Source organism: Rhineura floridana, chromosome 5 (genome assembly GCF_030035675.1).
Source record: "Rhineura floridana isolate rRhiFlo1 chromosome 5, rRhiFlo1.hap2, whole genome shotgun sequence".
Lineage (NCBI taxonomy): Eukaryota > Metazoa > Chordata > Lepidosauria > Squamata > Rhineuridae > Rhineura > Rhineura floridana.
This window is the reverse complement of record NC_084484.1, coordinates 9,425,536-9,453,036: the sequence shown is the minus strand read 5'-3', so window position 1 is coordinate 9,453,036 and position 27,501 is coordinate 9,425,536. Positions and strand designations below refer to the sequence as shown.

Below are 27,501 nucleotides of genomic sequence, written 5' to 3'. Positions count from 1 at the left end.
TATTCAATCCCACATGGCTCCTATTCTAAAGCAGATTAAAATTAAGGTGTGTATGCAACTCATGATCCAATGACTGCAGAATTATCTGGAGACAGAAAAGAAACAATATCAGTGGAGGCTAAATGACCTTCTGTTAAAAGAACCCAGAAGCTATAAATAAATGCCAGGAAGAACTGAGGATTCTCCCCCCCGCCCCAAAGTTAATGACACTCAGGACATTTCAGAAGCCATAGACTGGGACACAAGAAAAGCCTTCATAAGATGCCATTTGATCACTTTGGGGCCTGGCAATAAGAAAAAAAATGAGAAAACAGAAAGGTTTTATTAATAGAAATTGAAAAACTAGAAACTAGCATAAAAAACAGCTTCGAAAACAATTCTCAGAAGGCTTAAGCAGTGGCAGCTGGTGCCCACTAGACTTGGTAGGGTTCCTAGGATGTCACAAGAGCATGGCCAATGAGGTCACAGAGCCATAGCAATTTCTGAGTTTCTCCCCATCATCCTCCCTTGCAAACATATTGTCGACACTTAGGCATTACAGTTTTACAAATAACATCTAACTAAACTGTAAAGTGTCTTACTTTGGTTCAGAAGGGGTACCTGCTGTCACAGTTGCTTCTCAGATGGGAGAAACGTTGTGTGGCCTCCACCTGTTCTGGTTCTTTTCCTGTCCTCCTCCTTTGCAGAGAAACAGTGGACACTTAAACCTTGCAGTTTTATTTATATGTAGCACCTAACAGAGCTTTAGTCCTCTGCTTGCTCTCATGAGTGTGCACACAGTTAAGACATACCTCCTCAGTTGTGAACAGAAACCTAGATCTCTGCTCATTCAGTAATGCTCTCTCAATCCTGTTTAAAAATGGCACAGTGCTAGAAACTCCCATTTTGTAGGTACTACAAAAGGATTTAGTCCTGTGCTTGCTCTCATAAGTAAGCTCCACAGACCACAGTGAGGTTTACTTACTTCTGAATAAGATGAAGAGGATTGTGTTACTAACTAGCAGTACTTGGAAAGTTCATTGAAAAAGAACAAAATAGTTCATTCAAGTTCATCCACATACACTTTTCATTCACAATGCTGTTCTCCTCCCTAAGCAGAAAACTCAAGAGTAAAAATAAAATAAAATACATATTAGGGCAACTTTATCATATATATTTTAAATTAAAAATATTTAAAATGAGCATCTGTAATTGTATAAATGTAATAGTTAGAATATTGGATTAGGACCTGGAAAACCAGGTTTCAGTTGTATACTGACCTGAATGAACACAGTGCGCCTTGCTTCTAAGTAAAATGAATAAGATTATGTTAGTAACCACAGCTAAATCATACCTTGTCCTAGGTATAGTGTACCATTGCATATTTGACTATATCCCTTCTATAGAGAAAATAGCAAATATTACATTCAGAAATAATATGTTTCATTTAAACTATGCCTGGCTTGCTCCCTGGTATGCAGAAAGAATCTTCCTGACCTAGAACAGTGTATTTAAGTATCATGAATGATAGTCATTGGCTAAAGAGCTCCAGCATTTCTTTTTTTAAAAAAATCAATCCTGTAAAATGTTAGAAAAAGGAGTCTTTCACACCATATGTTCAGTTTTAAATACTGTAGCAACAAGTTTGTCCAGTACTCCAGTGGTGTGGGCACTCAGACATTCACACAAAATATGTTAAAGTTTCTTGGGCTTTACAAAAGTGGGGATTTGCTTAAATCAAAATTCCTTTCCCTTTTGATCAATCACACCCTCCTATCTATACAGGTCAAGACACTGTTCTACCTCACTACTCAAAGTGAAATTGGGGCTGTAAGACTGCAACAACCCCACATATGCCCTGCTAATTGGATTACCAATGCCAGGATGTCTGTATTATCAACTAATCTCCTGCTCTCTCTGATCCCACCTCCAATCACAAACAATGCAGTTCTGGGCTCAGAAAGAAAATAAACACCTAGTCCTCTTCAAAGTACTGCTAAGCTTTTTGTTTTAATTCAAATAATTATAATTTCTTCGTTTTATCCATAGTGGAAGTTAATATCTTGCATACACCTGTAACAATTTTTAATATACTTTAAACAAATAAAAATGAATTTAAAAGGCCCAGTTTATCCCAGTCCATTCTTAGAACAGTTTGCCACCAAGATTCTGCTCTCCCTCCACTCTCCCTAACAATAAATAGGGCCCAGTCCAGCCCATGAAGAAACCAGACTCCACCCCACTCCCTTGCCAGCCAAATAAGCTTTGGGGGTAGTTTGTCTAACTCCTCTCACTGTGTATGTGTACACTAGGGTTGGGGCTCACTGGCTGGCCCTGATCCAAATGCATTTCCAACAAACTAGAATGCAATCTCATCCCATTTTTCTTAATTTCTGCTAAATGCTGCTTTAATCCAGTTTGAATTAAGGACATGTAAAGGGTTAACACCAGAGGTAGTAATTCTGTATTAGCCCTTTAAATGCTGACTTCCATTCCCCTTCTCCTGTAACCAACTGGATGACCTTACATCCAATGCAAATTAAGAGTAGCTCAGGAGGAATGCCTGGGTTGAAAGGCTTCAAGAGTCCTAGTGAAAAGCAGTGAGAGAAATTTATGACCTATCATCATTTGACAGCTAATGTACTCACAGGGAAGCAGAGCTGGAGGGGTGAGGAGAGAGATGGGGAATGCTCGCATCTCAGGTCACTTGCAGGGAGTTAAGGGGAGCCTGGAAAGCAAAAGAGTTCTGAACAAAATGGGGTTTCAAAGGGACTTTAGTAGAGAAAAGGGAGAAAGACACTAGCTGAGCAACACTAGACTAGCCCCCATGACTGTAATCCAAGGTGCAGCCAACTCAGTGTTGCTGGCTGCTGGAGGAAAAGACTTTGATCATGGAGTGCTAGCAAGCAAGCAAACATCTCTCTCTTCTTTTTCTTGCAAGTAAGCGACTCTCTCTCTTTCTCTGTCTTTCTGGCAAGCAAGCCAGCCTCAACCTCCATCCCTCTCTGTCTCTCTTTCCCATTTCCTATCAATTAGCTTGCTGTTAGTATCTCCTATTGGGAAAGGACACAAAAAAGAAAGTCTCACCTGCATGCGGAGCAGCACTCCAAACTCCCCGGCTGGGGGGAGGGGAGATGTCCTTTAGCCCCACCTAAGAGCAATCGCATTGAACGAGGGCATTGCACTTCTGCCTTCCCCTAGCTTCAGAGATAGAGGGAGCATTAGAGTGATATTGCACTGAAGATTTCTGAGTTCCCTACAGAGAAAAATCCGGTCACAGAGAAAAACTGCAGAAACTGGAACCCTTCAGGATCGATCCACAATCAGAACAGACATACGGATTATCAGGAAGTTCGATCCCAAGTCCATTTTTTGTGAAATCGGACTCCATCTCTAGTATATACACACAAATACATACATATAGTTATAGGATTTATCCGTATGAGATGGATGGTGTTTGGATCCCCTTCAAGCCTGTAATCTTGTATCTAGGATCTGCAAAGGAAGAAACACGTTCTACTGGTCAGACTATCTCCATTCATATGTTAATGGTTTCAGCCAAGTGTAAGGATAAGCAAGAAGAGCAATGTGGGCTATAAGAACTCTTTTAGAGGAAAGGCTCTCCCCCCATCACCTGACTGGAGGCCCCCTCATGCTGGAGCCAGGAAGTGGTCTGAGTTAGTGTTAGTCTGAGGAAAGGCTAGGAACTAAAATTAGACAGATTTGCTTGCTCTCTGTTTCTGAACCCCCAAATCTATGCCCTTTGGGAAGCACGATCTGATGGGCTATTAATGCTGTGAATCCCTCCATCTTAATCTCAGGTTGTGTATATGTGCAAATAAACCATATATCGTATAAGACACCATACTACCGGCTGACCTTCATTCCAAGGAATCAAAACCCTGGGTGAGTGCATGAACCCCTAGAAGTCTTGCACTGCTATCTTGATAAAAGTGCTACATGTGCCAGCACAAAATGGCTGCCATGGGCAGCAAAAAGGAGGTGCTGGTACTCTACATTAGTCAGTACTGTTACAAAAAAGCCTTGATCTGCATATCAACTGATATTCTATTTATTTATTTATTTATTATTTGATTTATATCCTGCCCTTCCTCCCAGCAGGAGCCCAGGGTGGCAAACAGAAGCACTAAAAACAAGTTAAAACATCATAAAAACAGACCTTAAAATACATTAAAACAAAACAACGTTAAAAACATTTTTTAAAAAAGCTTTTAAAACATCTTTTTAAAAAAGGGTTAAAAACATTATTAAAAAAATTAACAAGCAATTCTAACACAGACACAGATATCTGTTTAAGATACAGATTAGAAAATATGTATAGGGTTATGTGCAGAAAGGTTAAATTTTATCAAATTATATCATGAATAACTATATGAATTCAGATCCAGCCAGCTTCATTTGGAAGAGGAAAATGAGTGACAAAATGCCAAAACATAAATTTAAAAAATCATATATATAGCCAATTATGCCTCCACTGATAAAAAGAAATGGCATTATTGTTCTTAGATGCAGAAGCTTTCAATAATATTGAATGGCCCTTTCTGTTGGACATGCTAAAATGATTTCAGTGAAAGATTTAGAACATAAGTCTATATCCAATGTAGAGCTAAGAAAGCATCCCATCAGTGCAAGGATTTCTGCTTTTGCAACTGGACTTTCCCTCCTCTTCTTCCAGGTGTGCCCTGCTCCCTTAATCTGCTCAGGAGTGTTGGGGGAATCCCTAGAACAGGTTTGGGGGGGGGGACAGGGGAGGAGAGGGGGAAAGTCCCATTACATCCTTTTGCTGATGGGACTTCTTATTTAGCCTTACATTGGATACAACCATGAGTGCAAGCAAGACATTCAAATTCAACAGCAAATGTATGTAGTAAGAAGGTTGCTTCAAAGATGTGAAAATTTGCCTCTTGCCTCCACTGTTGTACATATTGGCAAGAGGCCCAGAAAAAAAACTGGTACAATTCAGGGGGACAACAGTTTTTTTCATTTCCAACTTAGAGGAGGCCAGCAGCAGTGGCACTGGCAGAAGTGCAGCCAGTAGAATGGGCCACCATATCCAACTACCCTTCAAAAGCCAGTGGAAGGAAACGAAATGCATGTTTCCTTCTGCCACCTCTTTCCACAGCATATTGGCTGCTGGGACAAAGGGCCACAGGTCCAAGCCGTATGGACTCAGAATGTGGCATGTCCCCCTCCACTCAGTTTTTGGGCTTCTGTTGCTCCACTTGCGCAGGTCTCAGCTGTGCCTTGGCTGTGCCTGAGTGGCAGCAGGGTTCCCTAGGGGTGCCCAGGGGGAACTTCTGCCAGTGGAGCCTGGCAGCACCAACTCCCTCCTTTACTGCAGTTATGCCACATTCAGCAGCCCCTCAGCATATCTAGGAGGTGGATCACATCTGTCCTGCCCAGAGCATGAGACACGAGATGGAGGCAAGGCTGGAATTAATTTTTGCTTTATTAGAGTAACGGTTACATCAAAAGCAGTGCACTTCATAGACCTGTCTATGCTAACTCACGACTGACTCTACCTGAGCTATCTAGGCATGTGGAGTAAGTTGACTCAGCACCCCAATCGGGGGGGGTGCCGCCTTAAGTAGGAAAAGTCTTCACTCATAATCTCTGACTCCTTTGAAGTACTACCTTCTGGCTGTCCTGCTTCTCGCATCATCTCACATGGGGTAAAGGGGGACAATCCTCCGGCTGTACATCTGACAGCACAGGCTCGCTAGATGCCGCCTCGACCTCAGGGGGTGGGGAGCAGTTTGGCAGGGAAGAGTTTGAAGTGCCAGGTGGGGAATCCTGGGGGGTGTGTGGAGTTGGCATGCAGGTGGGGTCACTTCCCAAAGGCTCTGCTGGAGTGCTTGCAGATGAAGCGGGATCCGCGTCGACAGGAGGGCTGTGGGAACTTGTGGGCTGTCACCATCTCCTCCTCCCTTAATGCCCTCGAAAGCCTCGTCCTCTTCTGACACCTCGTCCTGGTCTACCTGGGGGAGCTGGGGCTCAACAGCAACCTAAGACTAAGACACAGACAACAAACAATTTATTTATGTATGTATGGGCCTGGGATTGATTGGGAAAGGATGAAACACAAACTTGTATAAGGCTGGGTAGGGTACTGTGAAGGAAATCAAACACAAGCTGAACAAACTCCACCAAATGCTTTCTACGAAACACAACTTGCAAAAGAGTGAAGGCAGTATGAACTTGCTGGAATTAAGACTTCACTATCCCTTTCCGCCCCAAGGACTGTGATTGGAGAGTATTTGGTGAGATTCTAGCCCTGGATTGGAAGCTAGAGTTGTCAGTTAGCAAAGTCCAGCTCCCCTCCTCTCCCTCTTCCCACCCTGGCATTCTCCTTATATGGTGTGGAAATTAATAATTGCAGCACTTCAGAGATTGTATGATTTAGACAGACTGGTTTTTTTAGTTCTGGATTGGCATAAATAGCTACAAATTGATTTGGGTCCACTCAGTCTGCTCGGTAATGATTTGTAGCTGCCTTGACCCAATCCAGATTCAGCACAAATTGGCCTGATTCAGTTTGGGATTCAGAGAGCCCTATTAATTGATCAAATACATGATTTATAGCAGCACAACTATGAAGCTCTATTTAAGGAATGCCAATCTCTTGTACTGGAGTGGCAAAAATTGAATTTAACAGATAGCTTTCAAAATGATAATATTACCAAAAATCAATTTCTAATTTCAATATTTGCTGATTAAAATAAAGTCACAACAATTAAACAAATGGTAGCAACTTAAATTTATCTGGAATAATAAAAATCCAATATTAAAAGCTAAAATCTTACATGAGGTGGTCTTTGTGATGTCCCAGTATATATATAATACTGTAAATATGGTAAGTGTGGGTTTATTAGAGTATATGTGGTAGGTAGACTGAGTGAGAGGAGGGAGTGCATGGGTGTTGGATTATGATGAGTGTTGGATTATGATTGGCTGAGCGCTTGAGTGTCTGAAGGTATAAATGAGAGGATGACAGTTGGGAAGTGGTTGGTTGGTTTTGTTGGGTGGATTGGGAGGGTAGTGAGGCAGGTTATTGATGACTAGAAACATAAAGAGTAACGCATCTTATGAAACCACACGCTTGTTGACTATACCTTTAAGTAATCTTGTTATTCCCTGTGTATATAAATAAGTATTTCTTGGTTTACCAGAACACCTGATCCTTGGCTGGGTTCATACAGACCAGAAGGGTGGGCAGGGCATATACCAAGGTTGGGAAACAGTATCAATGGTGGCAGTGGTGAAGAGATAGTGTAACATCATCAGGTATCCAGAGCAACCCAGGGCTGTATTCGTTATAGGCACAAAGATACAAGGGGGTTGTGGCCTGTAAGTGCACCCAGACACAACTTATCAATAAGCCAGAAGGAGACTAAGGCACAGTCTCAAGGCAATATTGTTTTACAGGGAGTGTCTGGTGGTGCTGTCTAGCAGTGGGATCTTGAGAGATCTTTGCTAGAGCCAGTGAGAGGACCGTTTTGAGAGCAGGACCCTGAGGTGGGACTGTGACAAGGTGGTGACCACAGGAAGGGGCCTGACAGTCGTCAAGTCCCAAACTTAGCATTACTTCATATAGCAAATTGTCTGAATTGGGTTATAGATTGAATAGTGAATCCAAATTCAAACATAGCAAGAATATGTTAAAAAGTGCTTCTGCATGCAACTTTATAGGGAAAATAGCAAAGACAGACCAAACATCAGTTGAAGAAAACTTTCCATCCTCAAATCTGTTAAAGGTTTGGAATAGTTATAAAATACTACTAAATCCTAGCTCCTTGCCTCTAGAGTCAGTCTTGGGGAAAATTATAGAAGTATACTCTAAGGATTTCAGACACGGAAAAATAATGATTTGTTTAGACTACAGGACTTGGTATCTCAAGGTTTCATGATTTCCTATCCAGAACTTAAGAGGAAGCTACAGGAAGGGAATCCACCATGGTATGACTACTCTCATATATAATCTTGCTTACACAAATATCTGAGATTAAATGAACAAATAAGAGCAAACAAGAATGGGGGGGAAAAGGAAAATAAAAATCATGCAATAGCAAAACTCTATTCTCTGCTAGTTAAATATGACAGAGAGCCTGAACAAGTAAAATATTACATGGTTAAGTGGGCTCAGAATATTTGGGGAAACATTCCAATGAATATATGGGAGCATTTGTGGAAAACAGCACATAGGTTTTTCCTAAATATGATAATCAGATAATGCTGTTATACTGATGAGCAGATGGTATATGATGACACCAGTTAAAATACGTAATTTTAAAAAAACAATTATTCATCTTTTTTTTTTAAAAAATCCAACAATCTATTCGAAGTGTCAGAAGGAAACAGGTGATCCCCCTCCCCCACATGCACACGTGGTGGGAATATGATGGTGATTTTTTTGGGGGGGGGAAATAAGGAAGTTTTTAAAAGTATATGTTAGTATATATATATATAATTCCATTACATCCAGGCTTCATTTTATTCAACTATGTGAAGGACTCAGTAAGACCTGAACATCATATATGTTAACAGCAACTAGGATATTTTATGGAAAAAAGTTGAGGCAATCTTGCATGCTTTCTATCAGAAAACGGTATGAAAAAGTCTGGAAATTTGTGATTATGGCAAAATGAGCACACTATTTAAGATGTAAAAATGGCAAACAAGACGCTTTCAAGGTAATAATACCAAGTAAAAGTACAAGTTATGGATTTACAGTGTTCCAATGCACACTTATTTATATTTGTATTAACTATACTGTAGTATATTATTAATTATACTATAGTATATTATTTATATTATAATATATTATTTAATAACATATTTTAAAAGCTCTGGCTTCTCTATTTTTCGAACAGTGTATTCCTAAGCCTGCTTACTGAAAAGATGCACTGACTTCTGCGGGACTCACCCCGCTGAGTGTGTCACCTTAGACTTTTTAAAAAAAAAAATATGGTAGCATAGTTTGCATTCTAATTCACTGAAGCAAAGTGATTTGAACACTTGAATATAAGCCAAACTCTCCAGTGCATAAGGATTATGCTTCATTTGACTTACCCAGCAAGTCAGTTATTTCCCAGCGTGACAGTTTTGTTTGCCAAGCATGTCAGATCACTGCCCTTCTGTCTCCCTGTCCTTTTGACATGCATTTCTTCTTCAGTCCACTCACTAGCCCGCATCCTGTAGAGAGCCATAACCAAATGTTCTACCTCTTGGTTGATGAGATACGATGCCTGTGAACCCAATCTCACCTAATGCTCCCTCCTCTTGTTAGAAGCAACAAGTGCATGAGTATCAAAGATCAAAGCTTCTGTGACATGAAACTGGTTCGTGGTAGCTCATTTTCTCACCATAAAAAGGAAAGATATTAAAAGGCCAAGTTGTTCGTTGTATTCTAAAGACTGTACAAAAAAACCCACAGGCTTCAAATAATTCTCAGACAGATCCACAAGAATTCTACAGTCTTAACACAATACTCCTTTGCATTTGACAGATTGATTCTAGTACTCCAGCTTTCTTATTGTGGAACTATGCAGGTGAATGGAAGTGTTACTTTGGAGCATCCATTGTCACCCTGGGCAACTTCAGAATGATGGAATAAAAATTTAATAATGAAATGTATAATATATAATATAAAATGTAATGATAGTGACCTAACCTCACAGGGTATTTGCAGGAATGTGTTACTCAGAACTGAGCTGCAAGTTACACTTATAAAGCTGCCCAGATTTGCTGATTTACAACCCTGAAGACTCCCTCTCTGCAGGTAAAGAAACCTGGAGGAGCTTGAAGTGTTGAATTGCCTTTCCTTGCACTACTAAGGAAGAGACAAGCTGAGTCATACTTGGAGGAAATAATGGTTGGGCTTCTTCCTTCATTATTTTATCTCATTCAGGTAATCCTCCCTAAAAGTTGAGAGGCAGGAGAGCAAGGAAGGTTGTTTGAGTGAGCAGCCTTCCAGTTATCCTTGCATGTAAAGAGGGGAATAATCAGAGACACTTCAGAGTTGTAAACAAGAAAAAAACATTAGTGTAACATGTATCAGAGTCCCCAGAGAAAGCAGCTCTTCTAGGACAGCCTTTCCCAACCTTTGGGTCCCCAGATATTGCTGGGCTACAATTCCCATCATTCCTGATCATTAGCCATGCTGGCTGGGGCTGATGGGAGTTGTAGTTCAACATCATCTGTGGCCCCACAGATTGGGAAAAGCTGTTCTAGGGTTTCTTTCTCTACAGTCCTGGTCCTTTGTAGCAATTCACAATGTAGTAGAGATTACGGATATGAGACATTAGAGTCTTTGGAATCACCACTGGAAATATTAATATAGTTCACCCATGATAATTATGGGCAAGATAGTCTGGAATAATTTGGATCAAGAGGACTGCAGGTCAAATCCTAGCTATGTTAATTACCATAAACTGCCATTGTAATGTCCTATAATTGTGACTCAGCATTGGAACACTAGTCAATTCATTTTCAATTATTAGCTTCCCTCAAAGCCATCCGATCAGGCAGAGTAACAAGTGAGGGAGGAGGAGGGATTGGTGGGGGACTGTGAGAGTTGAGTGAATGGGAAGTAGAGGATGGTAGGAGAAGAAGAGGAGTGGGATTAGGAGTAGGTTGGGAATAGTGCATGCAAAGGGTGAATGGGAGGAGCAAGAGGAGGGTATTAGTGGAAATAAGCGAGCAGCCAGGAGGTATATGAAGGGCAGGAAACTGCAAAGCCCTCACCTTCCTCCCTGTGTCCTGCTTCATCCCTCAGATTCCTCATGCAGCCGCCTTTGCTGATGACATAATAGCAAACTCCACTATTCTGTGCAGACTACTACCCTGGGCTCCTGCTGGGAGGAAGGGCGGGATATAAATTAAACAAACAAATAATGACCATGTCAAGGGATTTACTAGTTTTCAACACACATGGTGGACGAAAACTGGCACGTATGTTCAATAAATGACTTCACCACCAAATATTTATTTTTATTTCATAAATAAATAAATATATTTTCCACAAAGCAATTATTCCCCAATCCTTCTAGTCCAAAGAAGGTACAATCCATGGATGTTATCACAAGAGATAGTGGAGAAAACATGTTCTTTGCATTCTACTGAAGTGGAGTTGAATTTGTGCTGTTCTATAGTCAAGTCAAATCAAGTCTTTTAATATATGATCATAGATCCACAATACAACCATAGTAAAAATAAAATCAAACATAGATTACAATTAAAATAGTTTACTTACTAAAAACCGAAGGGGGAACCTGGCTATTTCTTATAGACTGGGCTATATAAAAAAATTTTGTGACTTGTTCAGTTATATTCTTAACTCTATCTGACAGAAAATATTGAATTAACCATTCTATGGGTCTGCCAGGATAGCTTATTATCAATGGATAAATGATTTTTGCCCTGATGTCATTATATAGCTCACAGACAAAAAGTACATGCTCAATAGTTTCAACCTCGTTTGACTTACAAATGCAAAAGCGATTTTCTAGAGGGATACCTTGGAAACGACCTGTTAGAAGTGCAGATGGTAAGCAGTTGAATCTCACTCTAGAAAACAGGAATCTATAATTTGGAAAACTTAACTCTTCTAGATAAAGTGCTGGAAGTGGAAAATGGAAATTTAGGCCAAAATGAGACGGAGAACAAGATGTACGCGCCATTGCCAGAAGATGCTGGCGGTCCAAGTCCTCTATTCGTTGGCTAATATTATATTTGGCTATCTCACAATTCCAGGAAGCCACAAGGTCTAGGGACAGGCCAATATGGTTTAGCTTTTCATTAAAGAACTTAGACCAAGAGCTCACAAAAGGATCTTTCCAAATTAAATGGAGATAACCCAATGAGGGTCCAGTATAGGCCATCCTTGCCCAAAATCTAAAAGCTAGTATCCATGCTGAACATTCAGTTGAGGCAATTCCCGCTTCAAGTTGAAGACCAGCTGAAGAGACACAGCTTGGGAAGCCAAAAATAGCCCGTAGAAATCTTGAAAGCACTAATTCAACTTTTCCATTAAAATTTGTGATCCAAATCGGGATACCATAACGAAGTTGTGAAAGTATCTTTGCTTTAAATATTTTTAAAGCAGCTGGAATATAACGTCCACCTCTGGTATAGAAAAATCTAGAGGTGGCTTTTGAGATGTTATGCGCTGCAAGAGTTACAGACCGAATATGGGGAGACCAAGATAGGGAGGAGCAAAATATTACCCCCAGGTATTTAAATTTTCTGACCTGCTCAAATGTTTGGCCTTTTATTTTCCAATATTTTTTTTGAATGTTTACTGGAAAAAACCATTCTCTTGGACTTAGTAAAATTTATAGTGAGAAGATTTTTTTCACAATAAGTCATGAAGATACGAAGTAAGCGTTTAAGTCCAACTTCCGAAAAGGATAACAATACCGTATTGTCCGCATAAAGTAACAGGGGACAGCTCTCCTCTGCAATTTTAGGGGGATATAAATTTTCGGTACTACATTTATTTCTTAGGTCCTTAAGGAAAAAATTAAATAAAGCAGGAGCCAAAACACATCCTTGTCGGACACCAATATTTGCTAAAATAGGACTAGTCAAGCTGCCATCTAGCCCATATCGCACCCGGAGTGAGATAGTTTGATAAAGATGACTAATTAGAAATAAAAGACGCTTGTCAATCAAGGACTTGTTCAATTTAGCCCATAATAGATCTCAGGGGACTGAATCAAACGCTGTCCTGAGGTCCATAAAGGCAACATAAAGGGTTTTACTAATACCATTTGTGTATTTTTCTGCCAAGTACCTTAACACCAGGCAGTGATCAATGGAGGATCTGTTTTTACGAAAGCCTGCTTGTTCTTGGCCTAGTATTTCTTCTTCATCTAGCCATTGTTGTAGCCTCACATTTAAAAAACTCGCATAGACCTTGCCTATCACCGATAAAAGGCTAATGGGTCTATAATTTGCTGGGTCGTTCTTGTCACCTTTTTTATATATCGGTATAACCACCGCCTCTAGCCATAATTTAGGAATTTTCCCGGTCAAATTTATCTGTGTGAACAAGGATGAAAGTAGTGGTGCCCACCATTTAATATTTACTTTTAAAATTTCCGGTAAGATTTCATCTATTCCAGGGGCCTTTCCATTTTTAAGATTTCTAATCAGGAGAGCAACCTCTGCTTGCTCTACCGAGGGCCATTTAGGAAGTGTGGTGGAATCAGACAAAGATAAAGAGCAGCAGGTGTTGTTGCTGCTTTTAACAAATTGGAGGGGAAAATAGTGCTCCCAAACATCTGGAGGAATGGTACAATTTAAAGGCGCGGTAGAACCCAGAGCATTTGTAACTAGAGCCCAAAAAAGTTTAGAGTCATTAGTTAAGGAAGCATTTATCAAAAGCTTCCAGTTATTTTGTAATGCTAGTTTCTTTTTTGTGGCAATTAGGATTTTATAAGATTTTTTTGCCAAGTGATATTCAGGAGGAAGGAGGTTTGTTCCTGATTCCCTATAATTAGAAAATATCCTTCTTACCTCCATCTTTGACTCCCTGCATTCTTTATCAAACCAGATTGGATATTTCACTCTGGTTTGTTTACGAGAGCGGTATGGTATTTTCAAGACATTCATTAAATTTGATGTTAAAAAGGTATATTCAGATGTAGCTTTTGAAATTTCCTGCGTCTCCATAATACAAGACCTACAGGTAAGGGCCGTTGGAGATAATAAATATTTCTCTATCTGGGAGAGTAAACGTTCATTCCAATGAAGTGGAGTTGAATTTGTGCTGTTCTGTAGTCACTCTTGGCCTTCAGGGTACAACCCCCAATTTTAAACTTCCAGTTTTAACATCTCTTTCTCTACAGTTTACCTTCCAGTACCACTTTAGATATGAAGGTCTTTGTGTGTGTTTTTCCTAGTCTTATACTCCACTTTGATTAAATATGGGGCTATAATATCTATAGCCAATCATCTTTCTACAGCCAAAAACTTGATAGGGGAGGAACAATTGAGAAATGACACCATTTTAAGCTTGTGTGAACCAAGAATTTATGAACTCAATTTGAGAAATTAGTAAGATACGTGCAGTTTTAAACTACTGTTCAGTGACCATTTCCCGTTCATGGAGAGGCTCTTGGGAAACAGCTCCAATCCAGTGCTTGTATTGTCTTTCTGAAGACAGGGATAGGTCCGAAGACTGTATGTGCAAAATGTCTCTGATAGGTCTTATCAAAACTCTTTTGGCTGTACTTTAAACTTCTGCCTGAAATTCAGTTCTAAGTTTGCTATAAATGAAATTCAGTGATGTATAGAAGCTTTGTAAGAAATTTTGCTTGTCCTATTAAAAAATTGTTAGTTTCCATCCAAACTTCTTTTTAAAGGAAAGAGAACCTGCTCAAATTTGCTTTTAAACTTGTATTAAGTGAATTTTTGACAGGAACTCTACCTATTAGCCACGACTGCTATGACAATCAGAGAGATGAGGACAGGACATGCTCTAACATGGAGCAAACGTAAAGTCTCTCTGAAGTGAACCTACCAAGCTTCTGCTTGTATCTTCTGGAATGAACAGAATAAAGAGACAAAGCAGATCTTTGCCTCTTCCATGAATTTGCATCTAATGTAAGTAATGCAGGAAGAAAATGTTTTTGAAAGAGGAGACCGGTATAATGCTAGTGTTACCACCTTCAGTGGCTTTTCCTTTTGTCAAGCTGCAAGAAAATGAAGTGGTGCAAAGTCTAACAACTGATCTTGGGAGCAGAGGAGTAACAGTGAGAGACCAGCTGCTTCCAAACGGCATTATTTTCTCTGGGGAAAAAAATGAAAGGTTTAGTTGGGAGTAATAAACCCATCTATCAATAGCTGCAGCTGAGTCTTTACACCTGGCTTCCAATCCTTACAAATGAATTCTTACAGGAAACAAATACAATCTGAGATAAGAGCTCGGGGAAAGTCTAATAAAAATCTCATTATCCAGCACATACAAGAGCTTAGTCAAGCTTTTCCTTGGGAAAACTTCCAGTATCTAATGGGAAACAGATATTGATTTATCTAGGATGGTGGGATCATGCTAAATATGTTACCGATGCCTGATCAATTGGCTTAAATAAGTAGCTGTAATTAAGTAACTAAAACTTAACAAAACAAGAAAAAAAATAAGATTAGAGGAAATCTGTTGCCCAACACAATTTGAAGAGATTATGGACTCTGCCCATAGGAATATAGTGAACAGCCTTGTGCCCGGTGAGATCATTTGAGTGTTGCCTAAAGTGGTGGCAGCTCTCCGTGGGCTTAGACAGGTATTTCCTATTATCACTTACATGATCCTTTTAACTGGACAGTGCAAGGGCTGAGCTCAGTACCTTTAGCATACCCTGTACCTCTAAGCTATGGCCCTTCCCTTGCTCTTCACTTGGTAAAAGATTTTTTACTCAATCAGGCTTTTCCTGATTGAGGCTGTTCCACAGCTTGACAAGTGCTTCAACAGAGTCACCTGCTCTATATCCAGGGAACTCCCCCAGGGCATGCAGGAATCCTGTGGATTCCATTAGGCTCTGGGGGCGGACCATCTTAATCTGTCCACCACCCCTCCAGGGAAGGATCAGAGCCATAAGTCTATACAACATAATTTGCATGTTTATTGAATTCAATAGGATTTACTCCCATGCAATCATGCTTAGGATATGTGAAACAGGTCATGGGGGGGAGGAGGAGGGGAGGGAGGTTTGGAGTGGGCAGGGGAGGAAAGGCAGAGGGGAGCAAGGGGGATGGGAGCATGCAGGAGGGGGAGGGGAGGAAGAGGGCAGGTTTGAAGAAGGAAGATGGGGAGGAGAGGAAGAAGGGAGGAAAGGGAAGGAGAGGGCAGGGGAAGAGAGGGGGAAGAAGGGGAGAGAGTGTGAGGGGATAGGAGGGGGATAGGAAGGGGAAAGGCAGGTCTGATAATCTGCATGCTTATTGAGTTCAATGTGATTTACTCCCATGCAATGATGCTTAGGATAGGGTGAGGGGAGAGGTGAAGGAGGGGGAGGGGATTTGAATGGGAGGGGTGGGGGCAGGAGGGGGAAGGAAGGGGAGGAGGAAGAGGAGGAGGGTGGGTAGGTTTCATCATTTGCATGCTTATTGAGGTCAGTGGAATTTACTCCAGTGCAATCATGTTAGGTGAAACTAACCTGGGGGATGGGGAGGAACAGTGCAGGTAGGGAGGAAGATGGAGGGGAGGGAGGGGGAGGAGTTTGGGTTTGTGGGCACTGGGCAGAGGGAAAGCCTCTTTCCTTTCCAAAAGGAAAACATTGTTAACAACATCATTACTTTTCAGGGTTCCCTCGCTTATTTATTCTACAGCAGACACATGTACTCTCCCACCCAAATTTAAAGCAAAGCTGTCCCTGGCCACATCCACACCAGGCATTTCTTCCACTTTAAACAGTCATGGTTTCCCCCAAAGAATACTGGGAACTGTAGTTTGTGAAGGGTGCTGAGAGTTGCTAGCAGAGGCCCTATTCCCCTCATACAGCTACAATCCCCAGAATTCTCTGGGAAGAGCAGCTGACTGTTAATCCAGTCTGGCCATTGGAGCTCTGTCAGGGGAATAAGAGTCTCCTCTCAGCACCCTTCACAAACTACACTTCCCAGGAGTGTTTGAGGGAAGCCATGACTGTCTCAAGTGAAATCAAGTCTGGTGTGGGTGTGGTCCTCTAATTAGGCAAGCTCAGCAGCTGTGCATCTGGCTTCTAGAACACTGACAGTTGGTTCTTACCGAGCATGCCCACCTTATCATTGAGTTCAATGCTAAATTTCTTAAATTAATTAAAAATCAGCCAGGCAATTTTTTTAACTTTTAAACTGCGGAAGACAAAGGTCAGAATATGGGACAAAGTCAGTAGTAGGATTACAGGTACTCTGTGAACATGGCTGATGGTTAATTAATTTCAACAAATTATGAGAACTCTGACAGAAAAAAAGTCCAAAAGGGGTCTGGTTTCTCTCTCTCTCTTTTTACACTTTGAACTCTTGTTTCTCTCTGACTGTTTTGTGTATCACCACGAAAATTTAGAGGGTTGTTAAGCAAGTGGTTCTGAGTTCAGGACTATAAGTTGTGTAATGTTATGTTTTGAAATGAGCTTATGGGACAGATCAGAGTGGCATGGAGGTATTTTCAATTTAACACTGCAGAATGCAAAAAATCCATGCTGAGTATAGTATACAGCCACTCTTGTGGTCGTATAATGAAGTGGAAAAAGCAGAAGGCCAGGCTAGCATAATCCCTTTTTATTGATTTTAAAGTGTTTATATTCCACTTAATATTTGAAAAATCTCTAAGCAGTGAGTCTCTCATGCATAGACAGACCCTGTGCACTCCATCTTTCATAAACAGATGGCAGGATTGCACCCTCAGCAGTCATTACAGTCTTGTGCAGTCAGACTGTACCATTTTTTCTCTACTTTGACAGAGAATCATAAAATACCTTTTAACATCACCATGCCAACAATTTGCTTCTCTTTTAAAAATGACGGAATCCTTAATTTTTTACGTCCTTCCAGCTGAAATAACTTACTGTTTTTCAGGCAGGTGTGTATATTGGCATGGATTGGTGAGATCTGCTACAGTACAGCAAGCATCCATAGGTGACCAGTTTACCCTTCTGCAGCAGGGACCCAGCTGCCAAATGCCCCTATTCTGTGATGGCTTGTCCTTCTTTTCACCTTGTCAATGAGCCAAGTGTGTACACGGTTGGAGAACAGGTAAGCATCTGCCTCTCTAAATGCTGCCAACACCTCTCCATTACGAGCTGCCTGGGGTACTTCAAGGAAAGACACACATCCTCCTCCAGATACACATGTGACGAGCTTTATATATCACCAACAAACTCAGTGGCTGCCAGCTGGAACAAATGTGATGTTGGTTTCCAAAGTTGTGCCTGAATCATAAAATATATTGGCAAATCACCCTTTATTGGAAACCCTGATTAATAATAAAAAATCCTTTGATGAGATGATTTACAACACAAGATTTAAATTAAAACTGTCAAAATCAATGGTGAGTTGGAAGTGCTTGGCCAGATTTACCTTGGCCAAATATTTCAGATTCCGCCTGTGCATTAGGAAATACATGTGACAGGTTAATTATATATTCCCTCAGGCTTTGATCACATATACGTTATTGCCCAGATTTAAGATGTACCATTTGCCATGTTTTGTAACATTTGAAACAGCTACTTCATATAAAAAAAGCCTGAGCTCCATTAAGACCACCACATTCGCTCTTTGCTTCACCCCAGCTCCACTTACTTGACAGCAGAGATTGACATCTTGCAGATTTTCCTATGGGTAAACCAGATCCCTAGATTGCAACAAGATTGCAGATAAGAAATCAATAATTCCATTCTCACATTTAATGAATTGTTTTTCTGCAAACACTAGGGAAGTTAGCAAACTTTTTCTTTCAAAGAAAGGAAGCTGGAGAGTGGACTGAAATAGGAGCTACAAAATTCTTTGTGTGAAATCCACTGCTGCTGCCATGAGTTGAACAGCTTTTCAACTCATGTAACTACAGCACTGTAGTTTTCAGGGGTTCTGGTGTCACTGTGCCATGGTTGAAGAAAGGAGCATCAACATGGCCATCACCTCATCAATAAGTGACCAACTGAATGCAGAACTAAGCTCTGGCATGTGCAGATGGAGTCTACCTAGAATGGAGACTGTGGACAAAGCTCAGACATTTCTGGTGTCTCAGACCACATTCTGCCACCTGACAGAGTAGACGGCCCCTGTGTTCCAGTGGCAAGACACCATGATGTAGCAACCATATTTGTGAGAAAGCATCTGGTGCTGGCACTGTACAAGCTAGCCTTAAGTGTGGGTTATCTTACTCTCAACATTGCCTTTGGGGTAGGTAAATTCACAACTTGTGAGATCTTCAGAAAGACTATCCATGTTTTCAAGTAACTGTACCTCAGAGCTTGGAAAAGTTACTTTTTTGAACTACAACTCCCATCAGTCCAATCCAGTGACCATGCTGGCTGGGGCTGATGGGAGTTGTAGTTCAAAAAAGTAACTTTTCCAAGCTCTGCTGTACCTCAGTGATGTGATAAACTTGGTGATGAAAAAAAATAGTTTTCCAAGACTTCTTTGAGATTGGCTTCCCATGCTGATTATACATTGGATTCCTTACATACCTGCATTTTGGCTCAGGAGGGGCACATTCCTGAGTGCTACAACTGCAAGTGCTTCTACAGCATGGTTCTACAAGCAGTGGTGGATGTCAAGGGCTGGTTCATGGATGTGAGTGCTGCTGTCACAAGGAGGAACCAAAACACAGATATCTTTTGGACATTCCCTCTGGCCAGCAAGCTCAAAGCTGCTACCTTCTCTCTAGCACAACAGTACTAATCAATCACAGCCCTATGTGCCTCCTCATCCTCATTGTCCAGCCATTTACCTTGCAACCCTAGCTGATGGCTCCCTTCAAGTCTTCACAGGTAGGCATCAGCCATAACTTCAACTACTACCAGAGTAAAAGTGATGTGGTGGTCCCTGTCCAGTTTGCTGGACGTAGAGGAGGACTTGGTTGCAAATGTCATCACAACCTGCTGTATCCTTCACAACATCTGTTGACATCAACTCCAGGAAATGGAGTTTTAGACCCTTCGGAGGCCCACTGTGAATTGTTTGCAAGGCACTTTGTGGCTAAAGTTGCTCACCTCCGTAGCAGTCTTGATGCCCCCTCCACATCTACTGTAGTCCCCAATGAGGTGTCCAGTGCAACGTCTGCTGCAACTTCTTGGGAACGGTTTCAGTTGATGCAGCCTGATGATGTAGACAAGGTGCTTGTGATGATGTGGTCTGCAACGTGTCCTCTCGACCCTTGCCCTTCTAGGCTTATTCAAGCTTGCCAAGGGGGTCTGACCGAGTGGATCCAGGGTGTGGTCAATGCATCATTGCAGGAAGGAGTGGTTCCAAATGCTCAGGGATGATGAGAGTTGCAGCCCAACAACACCTGGAGAGCACCAGGTTGGCTACCCTGGATTAAGCAACAGCTAGAAGCAGTTTAACACATAACATTATTTAAGCGTGAGGATTCAGGGAAAGGAAAACAAACATCCCTAGATATAAAGCAACCAGAAAGCCACAATCCAAATCATTTAATCTAAAAACAGATCATTTGCATAACAATTTCTAAGCAGGACACTTTTAATTTACCTCCAGTGCTGATTCATCGGGTGGGGGAAGTGGCAAATTATTTTAATGCTGCTGATAGTGAAGAAAGTTAAAATGAGTATATATTTTCACAGATGGATATGATCTTTATATTCTATAATAAAAAAGATTAGTTGAGAGAAAAGTGGCTATTACAATTTCATGCATGTCCCCCAAAGCATGGGAATAGTAAGTTAACTTCTGCACCATAAACACAGTAAAAATGTTATACAATCTCAAATGTTATGCTGTCTGACAACTTAGGTTCTACTGTGCACCCATATTTTGCCTTACAGAGCAATCCAAACTATAGGAAGACGCCAAGATAAAATATGCTGGTGTAATTTACCCGTTCCAAACTCTTGTCAGGAATTGGGTTACTGCCAGCAGGTGGAGCTGGCATGAGCATGGCAGAGTAAAACAAATATTTAAAATAGAGTTTGACTTACACTGGCAAAAAGGGTAGTATGATTTCTGCTGGGTTGCTAGTAGGGCTGTGCTCTGTGTTCAAATCATGAAAAACAAACCGAATTGGGCCTCTCTGGAAGCTTTTTTTCATGTTACAAATCAGGCCCAGTTACTCCCAGCCTCATACAGGGCAGATAAAAGCATTTGCAGGCATTCATTTTTTAAAAAGAAGCCTATTTGAATACTTAAAAAAAAAAGTTGCTTTCATATGTCGATGTCTCTGAGTGCTTGGCTTGTTGCCGGGCTGTGTTACAACACACACACACACCGACCAACAACTGAGGCATGAATGGCAGGAAGGAGGGCACTGCGTTTTGAAATCTCTTCCTGCAAATCAGCAAAGAAAGCCCTGGTAGGGAGAGGGGTTTGCCTTCCATTCTTTGTGCTCTTGATTGGGACCTTCATGAAAGGAAAATGCTTAGTCTCTCCCTTTAATTGACAGCTCTTCCTGCAAATAAACCCAGAGAAATGGTTAGGAGAGGAGGAAAGGCTCTTTGCTGTCCACTCGTGTTTCGTGTGACTGGATGAGACTGATTCTTACTTTCTCTGCATGGATCAGTCTGCTGTAGGGTTGCCAGGTCAGAAGCATCCCAACCCCTGAGATTTTGAGGGCATGCCTAAGTGATGTCATGGAGAGTGCCTGAGTGATGTCACAGGGCGGGTCCGAGTGATGTCATGGGGTGGGTCTGAGTGATGTCATTAAGCATGATACATTAAGCATCAATCACAGTTGCTTGGCACATACAGTTCATACAAAAACATTTATTTGATTAGAAATTAAGATAGAAATCTTAGCTAAAAGATGGAGCCTGGGTAGGGAACATTTAATCTAGCCAACTTTCTTCTTGTAAAAAGGGTTTAAGTGCCCTCAGGCCAGGCCAGGCACCAGAAGGCCATTGTAGGAAGAAATGAGCCTAGTGCTGTGCAGATGTTAGACAGAAGTACTCAGGATAAAAGATGGAGGGCCCTGAAGGCTGTAATTCTAAACATACTTACTAAGGGACTAAGCCCCACAGAACTCAATAGGACTTACTTCCCAGTAGATATGGTTTGGATTGTGTTGTTAGTAAAGCTTGACTAGGTATCCTCTGCAAAGATATCCATATCCAAGTAGGGTTGGCAACCCACTGCCTGGAATGCACTGCCCCTACTTTTAACATCCAAATTTCTACAGATTTGACCCATCACTTCAGAGAGATGTCTGAGAAATGAGTAAGAAGATTCTCTACACTTTTCTGTCTCTCCTGTGGGCTGCTATAGACTCACTTCATCAGCCAACCCAATTCCAGTGAATATAATTGACAGAGACACATGATTTGGTCTACCTTCATAGGCAGCAGCTTGGGAACAACAATTGCAGCAATGCTGCCCAGTATGTGAATTCTGTTTTACCACTATTGGACAAGAAAGAAACAACAAGGTGAATCATCAGTGGGTTTAAGAAGGTTGAGTGGAGCACATGGAACCACTGTTGTTGCTTCTATGGATGAAAGGGAGTGAGTATAAAGATAAATGAAATGCAAATAGAAAAAGAAAAAGACATTGATGATTTCTTAAATGCAATACCATACCAATCACAACAAGATTCCTATGAGTAAGGCAGAAAACTAAGCATCCCAAAACCAGTCAGGATTCCTAATCAAAAACCCAAACTAAAAAAATCCTGGCAGCCATTCAGCCAAGGTCACAGAAATCCCCATGCAGCACAACCTGACCCGGGGGCTGTAGTTAGTGCAGAATGCTATGGCACTATTGCTGATATGAGTGAGACCCTGTCAGGACATAATACCTCTGCTCTGAAATATGCACTGGTTGCCAGTTTGCTACCAGGCCAAGTTCAAGGAGTGCTTTCCATGTTAAGGGTGCCACATAGTACTTGTTCTACTCTTCTAAGAAAGTGTGGCAGCACCTACACTTCGGAACTTCCTGACTATTGACATTAGCAGGTGCCTTCATTGTACTCTTTTTGGCACCTTATAAAATTATTTTTGTTTAGGCAAGCCTACCCAGGCATGTAGAAGCTATTATTTTTTATCTGTTTTTAACTCATTGTTGGTTTTATTATTTTGAATATTTTTAAATACCTGACTTTAACTGTTTTTGCCAAAAATATTGTTGTTTTAATTCTCCCTCTAAACTGTTTTAAGATTTTTTTACAAGAAAGTGGTATATAAATGTTGTAATTAAAATACATCAATAAATTTTAGAGTCACTGTGGCCACTGGGTCTGTTTCCATTTTTAAGAACAAAGGAATCTGTTTTATACCGCTGAGGCCATTTGGTGTCATCTAGCTCAGTACTGATGACATGGACCAGCATTGGCTCTCCAGGATTCCAAGAAATAGTCCTTTCCAGAAATTGAATTTTGGACCTTTGTATGCAAAACATATGCCCTACCACTAAGCTACAACCCTTCCCCTGTTTTAAAAAAAATATTTTACAATTGTTCTTTTCAATTCAGTAATGAATGCACATCATACCTAGTGCAGGTCCACACCATTCATTTAAAGCACATTCAACACATATTTGAAGCATGTGGATCACACCACAGAATCATGGAAACTGTAGTTTGTTAGGGGTGGTGGGAACTAAAACTGTGAAGGGAAACTACACTTCCCATTATTCTTTAGGGGAAGTCATGTACTTCAAATACAAGTTGGATGTGCTTTAAACATATTGTGTGGATCTACTTAATCAAATTTGCCTGCATGTAAATTGTTTTAATTATTTTTTAAAAATTGAAATGAGCTATAAAGTTTACTGGGTGACCATAGGCTACTCACCATCTCTCAGCTTAATCTGCCTTTCAGGATGAAAACAACAGAGGGAAACCATGACCACCCAAAGGAAGAAGGGCAGACTTAAAATTTAGTGGAAGTATTGTAAACCATACTTATCAGGACATAGTATGAAGAAATATTTATATAAGCATAACTGTCAAATATGTTTATTGTTTACACAATCTGTAAAGATATTTATAGTGCAATTCTACATTTATTTACTCAGAAGCAAGTCCCAATGTATTCAGTGGGGCTTACTCAAACAAGGACAGAACTGCAACCTCAAGTGATAAGCAACTTCATTCACACAACCCAAAATTCAGAATCATGCCACTTTAAACTGTTTTGCAACTTGTTTTTATGGTTACTGGATTTTAAAGGGATTTATTTCTTATTGTGAGCTGCCTTGGTTTCCAGACTGCAACCCTACCTCACAGGGTTGTTGGAAAGATTCCCATATATACACACACACGGGACATGTAAAAATACATACACCCCATATAATAGCTTATTGTCAAAACCAGTTGATCATTGCAGAACATTTTTAAAAAATCAATATTAGTTTCCTACATAATAAAAACAGTGATACTAACTAAGCCCTGCCTAATTGCTTTAAAAATAGGATTAGAGGGGGAGAGAAACACAAACACAATTCTTTGCTATGTTCACTCAAAAGTCCTATCAATTTACAGCACAATCCTAACCATGTCTACTAAAAAAGAAGTCCTATTGAATTCAGTGGCGTTTACTCTATGTTTACTCTGGAAAAGCAAGTACAGGATTAAAGCTTCATCTTGGGAAGGTTTGCAAGACACTGCCCTCTTCAAAATTTAAACCTGTCTGACTCCTACACACAAGAGAGATAAAGACTGAAAGCTTACTTTTTCAAGTGAAATTTTCAGAAAAGCAGGAAAAAGCAACTTTCTGATTTGCAAGGAAAAGGCAAGGTTTGTGACTATAATTTTTTGGCTCTATAGTTACTTGTGAAACACAACCCTGACTTCTTATTGGCTACAAACCTGAAAGGGCAGGGATGAGAGCAGAATTTAGAACAACTAAGCCACGGGGGGGTGAGGTTTTGGTGTATATCTCGGGAACCAGACCACCTAGAAACTTTTTTTAAAAAAAATGAAAGCTGAATTCTGGAGATTAAGGTGGCTCACCCAGAGACCTGGGGAGGACCCCACCAAAACCAGAGTCTCTGGCCAAAAAACGGAGATCTGGTAACCGTAGTCTGCTGTCGGTTATCCCTCTGAGCAGAACATAATGCTTTAGCAGAGCCCCTGTACTGTAGCAATAAATCTTGTCTCTTAAGGCCACCTTTCCCCTTATTATAATTGTGTTAAACTGTGTGTGTGTTCATGGTGTGCATCTTTTTTAAGGTTCTTAAGGTTATGTTTCCTTTTCTTCCTCCCCCCTTCATTGTTCTGAATCCGATTTATTTTTGCAGCCTAATTCTTTCATATTTTAGGAGCCAGCCACGCAATACCAGTTGTGTTTGTTTGAATTGTTTCACACTTATCCTGTGAATGAGTTTATTTTTGACTAGCCATTTTCAGACTATTTTATTTTCAGACTATTTAGTATTAGCAGCCATGTGGTCTTTTGTTTGTTTGTTTAAAACAATCTTGATTATCTCAGGGCTTGGACTACCAATTTTACTTGCAATATTTATTTTATTTAAATTATTGATAATTTTTAGTCATCATCATAGTTAAGAAATATATTAGCCAACAACACCCACAGTTGTGGCTTTTTTTGGTCTTATTTATTTTTCATACAGTCAATTTTAATTATTGTTAATAGTTTTCTCCTGTTTCTGCTTAGAATAAATATTAGTACTGCTGGTCACCATTGTGTGGACTTTTCTATAGTTTCTCATATTATGAATACATATATTGATCAATATTATTTAAACACATCCTATAATGAATTATAGCTTGGAGGGACTCAGAGTAAAGACAGACCAACCACCAAATCTTATCCTGTTCCCACTTCATCACCAATCATTATCAATCATCATCATCATCATCATCATCTCAATGTGTGATATAGCTTAGGAGGGTAGACACTACACAGTTTTGTTATTACCAGTCAGCATTTCTTCTTAGCCTGAGAATTGGCCTGACTGAATGAGCACAGTCACACACAGTCTTGATAAAAAAAAATATTTTTTTGAAAAAGCAAAGTTTATAGGTGGATAGCATGAAACCTCCTGGAACTACCCAGCTGAAATTTGGAAAGGTTAATTCCTTCCATAGAGGCTTCCACGTCCACAAAGCTCATGTCCATGTGTGAAAAAACAAGAAAGTTATGTCTGTTTTAATTTTAAAACATTTTAAAATTTGAAGGTGCCTAACATGAAAACTCCTGGAGCTACCCAGCTGAAATTTGGCAGGGTTAATCCCCTCTTTAGGAGCTACCATGTCTCCAAATTCCATGCCCTATGTCAAAAAGTAAGAAGGTTATGGCCATTTTGGTTTTGCAATGTAAGTTAATGAAATTTCTGGATATTTGTAATATCTGGATTCAGATCCCAATTGGTTCGGAATGGCTGCAAATATGTACGTATCAAATTGGGCTTTATTTGTGTTTACAAATCAAGGCCAAATATGGGTGTTCCATGCACAGCCCTACTTGCTAGGTCATATGACTGCATTGAACAGAGTTTGAAATGTAGAATGCCTGCATTTGTGAGGTCCACCCCTGATGGAACAGAGGAAGGCGATTTCTTGGCCTTAGACCTTGGTGGCACAACTTCCGGGAGCTGAGAGTCAAGGTTGCTGATAACGGCAGCAAGAAAGTAGAAATGGAGAACCAGATCCATGCAATTTCAGAAGATCTGATGAGGGGAAGTGCGGTGCAGCTCTTTGACCACATCGGTGAATATTTAGCTAACTTCCTGGAACAGCTGCAAATCAAGGATCAGAAACTACCTCTGGGCTTCACCTTCTCCTTTCCTTGCCGCCAGACCAAACTGGACGAGAGCATCCTTGTTACGTGGACCAAAGGATTCAAGTGCAGTGGCATGGAAGGGCGGGATGTGGTGTCCCTGCTACAGAAAGCCATAAAAAGACAAGAGGACTTTGATATAGATGTTGTTGCTGTGGTGAATGATACTGTTGGAACGATGATGACCTGTGGCTATGATGATCACAACTGTGAAGTTGGACTAATTGTTGGTATTAGTTACAATGCTTGTTACATGGAGGACATGTGCCACATTGACTTAGTGAATGGCGATGAGGGGTGAATGTGCATCAACATGGAGTGGGAGCCTTTGGAGATGATGGGCCTTGAGTGATATGAGGACCGATTTTGACTGGGATATTGACATGGGCTCGCTGAACCCAGGAAAGCAACTGTTTGAGAAGATGTTCAGTGGCATGTACATGTATCAGGCTCATTCTGGTGAAGATGGCCAAGGAACAGCTCCTCTTCAGTGGGAGGCTCACCTCAGACTTGCTGACGATGGGACACTTTGAGACCAGATACGTGTCTGCCATTGAAAAAGAGAACGGAGGCCTGCTGAAAGCCCAGGAGATCCTGACAAAGTTGGGCCTGGAGCCATCCCACAAAGATTGTGTTGCCACCCAGCGCATCTGCGAGATTGTCTCCACCTGCTTGGCCTACCTCTGTGGTGCTGTCTTGGCTGCCGTGCTGCATCGCATCAAGGAGAACAAGGAAGTAGAGAGGCTGCGCTTCACTGTACAAGAAGCACCCTCAGTAAGTGGAGCAAACAATGCAGCCTCAGCAATTGTGAGCCTACAGATGTTGTTGGTCTCCCAAAACCCGTCAATCCTTGTCAGCATGGCCAGGCGTCAGAGATGATTGGAGGGATATTCTAGCAACACCTGGAGAGTCACAGGATCACCAATTCTCCTAGAATTGATGGATATGTATAGCTTGAAGTGACACACAAAAATGTATTTGGCTTCCAATTTTATAAAAAGGGTGTTCTGGATTTGTGATAGTTTTGTTAAGCTCTTCTAATTTTTTTTGTTTTGCACAATGTTGATATTTGTTTCTATGTTTTTCATGGAGTCTGAGCTAATAATGTTTTAATTGCTTT

The 27,501-nt window shown here is 40.8% G+C and overlaps 1 pseudogene; it reads left to right on the top strand.

The window, feature by feature from the left end:
- LOC133385754 (hexokinase-2-like) overlaps window positions 1–27,260 on the top strand; it is a 69,760-nt pseudogene extending 42,500 nt beyond the window's left edge.
- Window positions 27,261–27,501: the final 241 nt, after the last annotated feature.